Below are 10,684 nucleotides of genomic sequence, written 5' to 3' on the forward strand. Positions count from 1 at the left end.
TCCATCCATCCATCCATCCATCCATCCATCCATCCATCCATCCATCATCTGGTTCTGAACTCAGGTCTCAGGTGCAGCAGCTTGATCAGGGAGGTCCAGAACTCTCTCTCCACAGCCACCTCTTCCAGCTCTTCTGAGAGGACACCAAAGTGTTCCCAGACCAGCTGAGACATGTCTCTCCTGCGTGTCCTGGGTCTTCCCTGGGGTCTCCTCCCAGTTGGACATGCCTGAAGCACTTCCCTAGGGGTCTATCCTTACCAGATGTCTGAACCACCACAAATGGCTCCTCTGAATGTGGAGGAGCTGAAGTTCTACTTGGAGTCTCTCCTGGAGAAATGTACCCCTCACGGAATTTCTTTTCCATCATTACCCAGAGTTCATGATAAGATAAGATAAAACAATTCGTCACATGCACAGTTGTACAAATTATAAAATGCAGTGAAATGTGTTATTGTACCGGCATTCAAAGATCAGCATATAAGTAGGCACACACAGCAAATTAAAGGAAAAAGAATAAATAAATAAAAATAACATACACACACAAACAGGCAATGTATACAAGACGCTGTCTGGCCTTCTTGACTCTTCTTTTGACATGTAGTGACCGAGACAGGTCCTGTGTGATGGTCACTCCAAGATGAGTGAAATGGTCCACCCTGTCCACCCTGTCCACCTCAGACCCACTGATCCAGAGCAGACAGATGTCGCCCTGCTGTTGCCTCCAGAAGTCCACAAACAACTCTTTAGTTTTGCTGACGTTCAGCAGAAGGCTATTCTCCCAGGTCCCGGCACCAGTTCTCCAGGTGGGAGACCGCTCTCCTGTGCTCCTTCTCATTGCTGTGGGAGATTAACTCCACAACGGCTGTGTCGTCAGAAAACTTGATTAAAATGTTGCTGTCTGATGTGGATGTCTGATGACCGTAGGTGAGAGTTGGAACGTAGACCGACCAGTAAACAGAGCTTCTCCTTGAAGCTCAGCTCCTTCTTCACCACAACGGACCGGCTCAGAGTTCCGGTTCTTCATGATCCTAGGAGCTATGCTGGTAAGACAGATTGGCCAGTCAAAAGAGCGATTCACAATACTCATATGGACAGGGGACAACAAGGAGCTTGATGTCCCTCACCTGGATGTGGGTTATCAGGGCCCCAACCTGGAGCCAGCTCTTGTTGCCTGAGCCTCTTTATGGGGCCCAGTTGGACTCAGACCAAATTACTCTAATGGGTTTGGCTTTCTGTGGGCCCACCACCTGCACAAGTAGCCAAATGGGTCAGGTGGAAAGTGTTATGGTGGGAGGCTTGGAGCTCTGACCCTAGCTTACTGAAGCTGTACCTGTTAGCAAAATATCTCATAAACTGCTGGATGGATTCAAATGAAAATCTTAGAAAGTAATCAAGGAACATTCGCCTACATTACCTTTCAAGATGGCCACCATAAACTCCACCTATCATACGAATCTCACGATAAAGAGGAAATTCTGTTTGTTGAAAAATGAACGGTTGAAACATCAGATCAATGGATCAGACTTTGCCCAGGTGGATTTTAGAAACGTCCAGAAATAAAACGTTCCTCCCTCTCGGAACAAGTCAAAGAGCCGTGGGTTTATTTTTATTAATAAAACCAGCTCCGGCGTTTATCGAACACCTCCAGAGCGGAGAGGATCAGAGAGGCTGAGACCTGCTGCAGCCTTAACAAGCATGGCGTGGGACTCGCTGGAGGTGTCGGGAGATAATTTACACCCTTCACTCCGACCCTTCACAGTAAAATTATATCAAAGACAAAAGAACAAAGTGGATTTACAACACGGTGATGGGTGTGAAAGAGGGCAGGAGTCTGCAGCCGAAGAGCCAGGAAACTCAAACCAGGACCCAGAGAAGAGACAATGAGCGCTAAACGACAGCTGAAAATCAGCCGAAGAAGCTGAAACTTGGTTGTTTATGCTAATAGAATGGACCATTGGCTAAACATTTAGCAGATGACTAGTTAGACTCTAAAATAACTAAAGACAAGTTAAAATGTCAAAGCAGTAGAATGCAAGCTAAAAGTAAATGGACTGTACTTATATAGTGCCTTTCTATCGTATCTAGATACTCAAAGCGGTTTACACTAGAATCTGTGCCTCATTCACATATTCATACAGAACTCTACTAGATCTCTACAAAGCTAATTGAACAAATTATTCTAAAGAGAATAATCAGAATTTTATCACATTCATACACCGATGGGACACACATCTGAGGCAATGAGGGGTTCAGTGTCTCGCTCAGGGAAACTTCAGCATGTGACTGCTGGTGGATTCAAACCCCCAACTCTTGCATTGGAGGATGACTGCTCTAACCACTCAGGCACAGCCTCCCAGTAGTACCCAAATGCTAGCAAAAAAGTGTAAATTTAACAAAATTCTAGATCAAAGAAGCCAAAATATTAGATAAACTCTAAGAGTACAAAGTAATAAAACACATATCCAAAGTGGCAACATGCTAGCTTAAAAATAAAGTAGACAAAAGCTATCTAAAATGTAAAAGAGAAGTAGATCAGCACAATGTAAGACTGGGCAGAAGGTAAAGTACATTTGTAGCTAAAGACTAGCTAACAGGAAAAAAAATTAACTAAAGTGTTGGACAAAAGTACCTAAAAGCTAAAAGTAGCTAAAGTTATGCTTGAAGGTGAAAGTAGCAAAACACTAGCCCATGGCTAGTCAACAAAACTGCTCAGGGGGCCACAGTGTCTTAAAGCCAACAGCTCGGGGGCCGGACATCCAGCATTAAAATCATTAGGTAAATAAACCAACGTTTAAAATGATCTGTTACCTTTTAAATTTGTTTATTTTATTGCATTGAATCATAAATGCAATAAACAGAACCCACACCCAGAAAAAAATAAAATATTTTTTTTTGTGTGTGAAGTGGGCCAGATTAAATTCACCCGCGGGCCGGGAAATGGCCCATGGGCCGCCAGTTAAATAGCCCTGCACTAGCCTAATACAAGTAGCAAAAAACTAGCTAGATGATTAAACTGAAAAAAAAAAAAAAACTGATTAAAAGGCAAAATTAGTAAAATGCAAGCAAGAAAAGCAAGCAGTCAAACCTTTGCAAAAAGCTAAAAGTAAAAGGCTAACTAAAAGTTGCAAAATTTTTTGCTAAAATATGTAGGAGCAAAAGGTTAACTAAAAATAGCTACAAGTAGCAAAAGGGCAGCATATTGAAGTAAATGGCTAGCTTGAAGGTAAAATAAATAAAAGGCTAGCTAAATGTTTAAAGTTATAAAAGCTATAATAAAATATATAGTAGCAAAAGGTTAGCTAAAGGGTAAAAGTAGCAAAGGCTACCAAAAAGCTAATAGTAGCTAAAAACTGACCAGTTGATAAAAGTAGTAAAATTCTGGCTAAAAGCAGCCAAAGGTTAGCTGAAAGTTAAAAGTAGCAAAAGGTTAACTAGAAGGTAAACTGTACCCACCAGCTAGTTACCAAGCCGACCCAGTTTGGGTTAAGGCAGCTCTTTTAAACAAACCCAGAGTTGGAGGGGGGGGGGGGCAAAGAGACTTACAGCTCTTTTCTGGGTATTTGGCTCAGCTCGCCAAAGAGATCCAGCTCGTAGACAGCTCTGTAACGAGCTGGTGGACCTCTCACCAGTCCAGATCAAAGTCTGGGAGCAGACCTGAAAATTTCTGTTTTTTTCTCTAAAATCTTTAAAAAGCATCAATCCGGAGGAACCTCTCACTCCTATCACCTCATGTAATGATTATCTGTCTCCTAGCAGCAGGTAAAATAAATAAACAAATGTCTGAGTAATCTGTGAGCTGCAAACTGCGTGGGGCCAGTGACAAATCACAACACCTACTCCAGCTTCCCGAGCCACCCGACACGCTGTGAGGAAATGACAGAGAATCTAAAAAATCTCCACGTCGAAGAACATCTGAGTTCTGACTGGTAAGATGGGTTTTAAAGATCATCTCAGTTTATACAGATATTTGTATTTTAGGGCAATTCAGTGTGTAGGAAGTAATTTAAAAAGAGCTACAAGCAACAAAAGCCTTCATCATCAGTAGAAACAACGCAGCGTTGTGTTTTACTGAAGCGGTTCCACTCGCAGCTACGTATATATATTTTTAACTTGTGACAAATATTCTGTGTGTTTGCATCTTTAAAGTTCTGCCTCAAGTGGAGGGTTCAAGCGTCTCAGGGTTTTGTTCAAGAGTGAGGGGGGAACGGAGCATGAGAGCAGCTGACGGATCAATGTGGCTTCAGCAATATTGTGGATGCTGTGCCGGTCTTTTGTGGTGAAGAGGAAGCTGAGCTGCAAGGAGAAGCTCTCTGTTTGCCGGTTGGTCTACATTCCTACCCTTGCATGTGAACTCATAACATAGGACATAATTACTTGCAGTGTACCCTCAGTGCAGACCAAATTAGGCAAAAGGGACATCCCCTACTCCGCTCCTGTTTCCTGGAACACCTTGCAAAAAGATCTGAATCTCTCGACCTTGACCTCTCTAAGGGCTTTTAAACAACTGCTAAGATCATGACAAAAACCACTGCAGACATGTTCCTGTTTTTAACATTTTACACCCCTTTATAATGTAGCTGTTCTTTTGTTTTATATATAATTATTTACTTTTCATTTTTTATGCTTTTTATATGGTTGTCTATTGTTGTCTGTACCTCATCTGTCTTCTTTGTTTAAAACAGGACTCTCTAGGAAATGAGTCCTCATAATGAGACTAACCTGTATAAATAAAGGTTGAACTTTGAACTTTGAACTCTGGGTAGAGATGGGAAATAACAGGTTGTGGATCCAAGAGGTCTAAATTAATTCTCTCTGCCGGGTAGCTGGACTCTCCTTTAGAGATAGGGTGAGAAGTTCAGTTCCAGGAGAGACTCAAAGTAGAACTGCTGCTCCTCCACATCCAGAGGAGCCAGTTGAGGTGGTTCAGACATCTCATAAGGATGGACCCTGAACGCCTCCCTATGGATGGATGGATGGATGAATGGATGGATGGAAAAATGGACAGATGGGTGGATGGATCGAGGCTAGCATCGGGTCTGAATCCTTGTCACCATAGTAACATCAGCTGCTAACAAGAAGCTATTTGAAACTTGCTTGAACGTAGATCAGGATGTTATTATTTTGTTTTATTTATGTATTCGTCTCATTTGTCTCTGTGTCTTTGTGATGGAGCTGTTCATGGCTGTCCCCTGCCTCTCACACAGAGACTGCTGGATATGGGCACCAGTAACCCCCACGACCCGGAAAGGAAATGTTATGACTCGGGGAACCCAGATACTATGAGACCCGGATGAGACAAGACTCCAGAATGTAAAAGGTTAACCGTGTTTATTTACAAGTGCAATTTTAAATGTACAGTGAAGACCTCTGGAACCCTGAGGAGCAAGAAGAGTGATCAGGTATGTATTCTCTTGGAGGCTGGGAATCTGAATGAGGTATTTTGTCTCTTACAGCACAAGGACTTGTCCAAGTGTGGATAACAATCCAAGAGGGGTTCCAGAGCGTGAACTTGGGCTTGGTAGGTAAGTGGCTGGAGAGCAAGGAACAGGACGGTCGATGAGGGTTCAGGGAGACCAGGACTAAGACACTCAGGAGAACAGGTAGGTTGAAACATGAAGAGAAAACAGGTTCACTAATGATTGTTTCACTGGGACACAATGTGGCCAGATGAATAAATAACATGAGGCATCGTAATGCTCCAGTGGAGAGTAGAGCTCGTCTGCGGCCTTAAGTAGTAGATGGTCCTCATTAGTGGGATGAACTGCAGGTGGTGATGATTAGGTACCATCTTGGATCTGGAGGCTGTAGAAGGCTTTAATCTCGCAAGAAGAAGTGGGTAAAGATGATGGATGTAATTTCAACAAATGTTTTAAAACAGAGAAAAAGTCTCCTCATCTGATAAATTCATGTGTTGTAGGTGTTTTTACACAAACAAATGATTAAGAATTTCTAAAGTAGAATAACTGATTGTGGTTGTTTTGACTTCCATATGACTCTTATCTTCTTATATCGTCTTTTCCCTCTTCATTGGTCACCACAGAGTCTGCCTCCTCCATATCTGTCCTCTGCATCCTCTGTCCTCACTCCAGCTACTTCCATGTCCTCTCTAACTACATCCATATATCTCCTCTTTGTCTTTTTTCTGGCAGCTGCATTTTTAACGTCCTACTACCAATATACCCACTGTCCCTCCTCTGGACATGTCCAAACCACTGTCCCTCCTCTGGACATGTCCAAACCATCTCAGTCTGGTCTCTATAACTTTAACTCCCAGTTGTTCAACCTGTGCTATACCTCTGATGATCTCATTCATAATCTTATCCATCCTTGTCACTCCTACGAAGAACCTCAACGTCTTAATTTCTGCCACTTGCATTTCTGTCCCCTGTCTTCTTGTCCATGTCTCTGTCTCCAGACCAGACAACATAGCTGGTCTCACCACTGTCTTGTAAACATTTCCTTTGATCTTTGTTGACACCTTTTGTCGCAAATCACTACTTAAACTTTTCTCCATCCACTCCATCCTGCCTGAACTCTCGTTTTCACCTCTTGACCACATTCCCCATTTTCCTGGACAGTGGACCCCAAGTACTTGAAGTCATGCACCTTTGTGACCTCTGCTCCTTTTAGCCTCACTGTTCCACCTACCTGCTTCTCATTCATATTCACATACATGTACTCTGTCTTACTATGGCTGACTTTCATACCTCTTCTTTCATGTGCATACCTCCACCTCTCTAAGTTCTCTTGGAAGAGAATTTAGAGAGTTCAAGAGAGAGAGAGAGTTAGAGAGTTCCACCTGTTCTTTTGAACAGGTGGTTCCACCTGTTCCCTGTTCTCATCACAAATTACAATGTCATCTGCAAACATCATAGTCCACAGGGATTCCTGCCTGACCTTATCTATTAGTCAGTCCATCACCAGAGCAAACAAGAAATGGCTCAGAGCCGATCCTTGATGCAATCCCACTTCCAACTTGAAGCTGTCCATCACTCCTACAGCACATCTCACCACTGTCCTGCTGTCCTCATACATGTCCTCTACCAGTCTAACATACTTGTCTGCCACTCCAGATTTCCTGTTGCAATACCACACCTCCTCCCTATACACCCTGTCATATGCTATTTCTAAATCCACAGAGACAATGAAGTTCTTTCTGGCCCTCTCTGTACTTCTCCATCTCAAAGCAAAGATGGCATCTGTGGTTCTCTTTCTCAGCTTGAAATCATACTGCTGCTCACAAATTGCCACCACATCTCAAATTTCCCTTCCATAAAGAGTGAAAAAGAAGAAGAATTCACTGAAATAAAACACTTAGCTCTGATTTTATTTGCTTTAATCTTGTTCTTCCTCCTGCAAACAGAGAAACTCTAATCTCTTAAGTCAGCAGAAACCTGTTGTAGTCAGCTGTTCATTTAGAAAATGAGCAGCTGCTGCTTCTATACGTCAGCAGAGATAAATGAGACGGTAATTCCTGCTTGACCCCTGTGGAACCGGTTGTTATATTTGGAGTGGGTCCTCTGACTGAGATGGCGACTTTACTGAGGCAGAGGAAACTGATGTGTACCATGATAGCTCCTTTAATTTGAAGCAGAAATATGGTTCTCGCAGCATGACAAAAAACAAACAAACAAACAACAACAATAAAAAAACAGTGTTTCAGGTGTTTAATGCGGTAAGCTCAATAACTTTTGAATCCATCCCAATTCAAGATGGACACCACAGATAATCAAACACCAAAATGACTTCAGTGCAGTCAGTTTTACAGATACTCAGACCAAGAGTCTTTCTTAACACATACTGCAATCTCTACTTTTGCTCAAGGGCTATGCCCCCTGCTGGTCCGAGGGTGCTGTAGTGAGTCACGTGAGGTACGTGTCACTTGTTGTATGACAAATATATGAATTATATATGCATACAATATTCACGAGTTCTTCATTTTTCTGACTGTAAATGCCGTGCATTGAATTTAACAGAAATGTGAACGAGAGACGTTATTTATCTTTGACCCATCAAATGAATGGAATCATTTATTTTCAAAATCAAAGTTTAACATCAAACATTTACATTAATTTGGCAAAATATGAAAATAATAACAGACAGTTTCACAGAAAATGAACTTCAAATCACTCGGCGGTGATTTGAGGACTTTGCTTAAGATATTTCTAAAATATCTGTACTGATTTATGAGAGAGAGAGGTGGGTTTTAGAGTGAAAGGAGATTATCTTACAGAGAACTGTGTGAGGGAAGTTTAATCTGTTTAACCAGAAATTGCACGCTTCGTCAGATCCTCAGCCCGTCCACGGTACACTTGAGTCGAAGAGGAAATCTTTACCTGGTTTGACGATAGATCAGCTCAGTAAGAGTCCTTCAGACTGTTTCAGCGCCTCCGTTCAGAACAGCTAGAAATCCTCGGAGAGTCGTGCGTGGTTAGTTCAAACAGAAGTATAATCCCAAACGTCCCTGGTTCTTCATAACTCCAAACTCTTCATAACCGGCTGCATCTCTCAGAACTCTCATTCTCTTGGACTCTGGAATTCATAATTCTCTAATCTCTATTCTTCTCTTCTCTATTCTATGAACTGAGAAGTTGCCACATTTTATTTGGGTCGACTTCCTGTTCAATTTAGAGCTTTCTGATTCGTGGAAGGACCAGAAAGAGGAGTGGATTTGTGACGTAAGATGTTATCATAAGTCAAGGATTGTTTACAACATACAGAAAAGATTATTGCAGCAACAGCAGACTTCGTGGAGTCTCACACTTTGTAATCTTTTCAAATAGTAAAACATGACATTTTTCTCGGTAAACATTTTAGTTGACCGAAAACCAACCTTTAACATACTTACGACAGCTTGCTCATTTCAGACAGAAAATCAAGAAAGTCATATTCAGGTGATTTCTTCTCTGAATGAGGACCAAAAATCATTACTTACTGTTTATGTAAAATAAAAATTAGTAGTTCTTTTCAACCTGTAAAGCATTGAGTGAACTAACACAATTTGATTATCAAAACATTTGTAAGACAGTAATGATTATAGAGGATTGTCTTTTCTGCTTGATTAATTCAAGAAAGAAAGTTCATCAGATGGTTCAGACTTATTCAGATCAATGATAATAACAGTCTCTGTCCATCTGGTATATTTGAGGTCATCTGGTTCACTACAGTGCTAATATGTGAACACCATCCAAAACTGCTGCCATCTTCTCAGGATTAAAGCTCATTTAAAATGGACTGAGGTAAAGTCCAGAACTGTTCTGTGCTCAGATGGATCTGAATTTAAAACCACAGGTGCAATGTCCATCTTACTAAAGAAGAAAGGGAACGTCTAGGTCAAAAGCCTGCCTCTAAGAAGGTATAGGGGTGCATTGCATTCATTGTCCCGATTGAGTTTGTTGATTCCTATAAATATTTGGGTATCTTGGTCGACTCACATTTCTCTTTTAAGCTCCACGTAGAAAACTTAGAAAAGAAACTGAAAGTTAAACTGGGTTTCTTTTTCAGAAACAGATTCTGTCTAACTCTGAATGCTAGGAAACACCTTGTATCTGTGACTTTCCTTCCCTCCATTGATTATGGTGACATTATTTACATGAACGCTCCTACAAGCACCCTGCAGATGTTGGATGCTGTCTATCATGGTGCACTAAGATTCATAACTGGTTGTAACTACCGTACCCACCACTGCACCCAGTATTCACTGGTTAACTGGACATCATTAACTTCACGCAGACACTCCCACTGGTACATTTTCATCTTTAAATCACTTCTTGGTCTGTTGCCTTCATACATCTCCTCCTACATGTCTCTGCGTGAGTGCAGCTACGGAGTGCGCTCTCAGGACATTATTACTTGCAGTGTTCCCTCAGTGAGGACTGAACTAGGCAAAAGGGCCTTCTCCTACTCCGCTCCTGTTTCCTGGAATATCTTACAAAAAGATTTGAAGCTCTCGACCTTGACCTCTCTAAGTGGCTTTAAGAATCTGTTGGACTCCTGGCAGGGACCAATGCAGACATGTTCCTGTTTTTAGTTTTCTACATTTGCCTTAGAATCTAGCTGTTTTTTTGTTACCTTTTTCTTTTAGCCATCCTATTTGTAAAAAAAAAAAAAACCCTGCAGTATGACTTTTTATAATTGTTTATTGTTGTTGCTGTTGTCCATTGTTGTCATCTTTCTTTGTTGAAATCAGGTCTCTCTTGTAAATGAGTCCTCGAGGCTCAATGGGATTACCTGTCTAAATAAAGGTTGAATGAATTACTGCCTCTGATGTGGGCAGCTTACACATCTGCAAAGGCTACCTCAATGGAGAAAAGTATCTACAAGTTCTAGAAAAAAACATCTATTCCCATCCAGCAGAGAAGATTCAGGACTGTTGAATTGCTAGAGTCCTCCATCAGACCAGAATGGGACAACATTCCCTCCAAAACCTCCAAAAACTGGTCTCCTCAGGTGCTCCAAAGTATCCTACAACTGGTCTCCTCAGGTCCTCCAAAACCTCTAACAACTGGTCTCCTCAGGTCCTCCAAAACCTCAAACAACTGGTCTCCTCAGGTCCTCCAAAACCTCAAACAACTGGTCTCCTCAGGTCCTCTAAACCCTCAAACAACTGGTCTCCTCAGGTCCTCCAAAACGTCCACCAACTGGTCTCCTCAGGTCCTCCAAAATGTCCAACAACTGGTCTCCT

The sequence above is a fragment of the Nematolebias whitei genome, chromosome 10 (assembly GCF_014905685.2).
Source record: "Nematolebias whitei isolate Nwh7 chromosome 10, NemWhi1, whole genome shotgun sequence".
Lineage (NCBI taxonomy): Eukaryota > Metazoa > Chordata > Actinopteri > Cyprinodontiformes > Rivulidae > Nematolebias > Nematolebias whitei.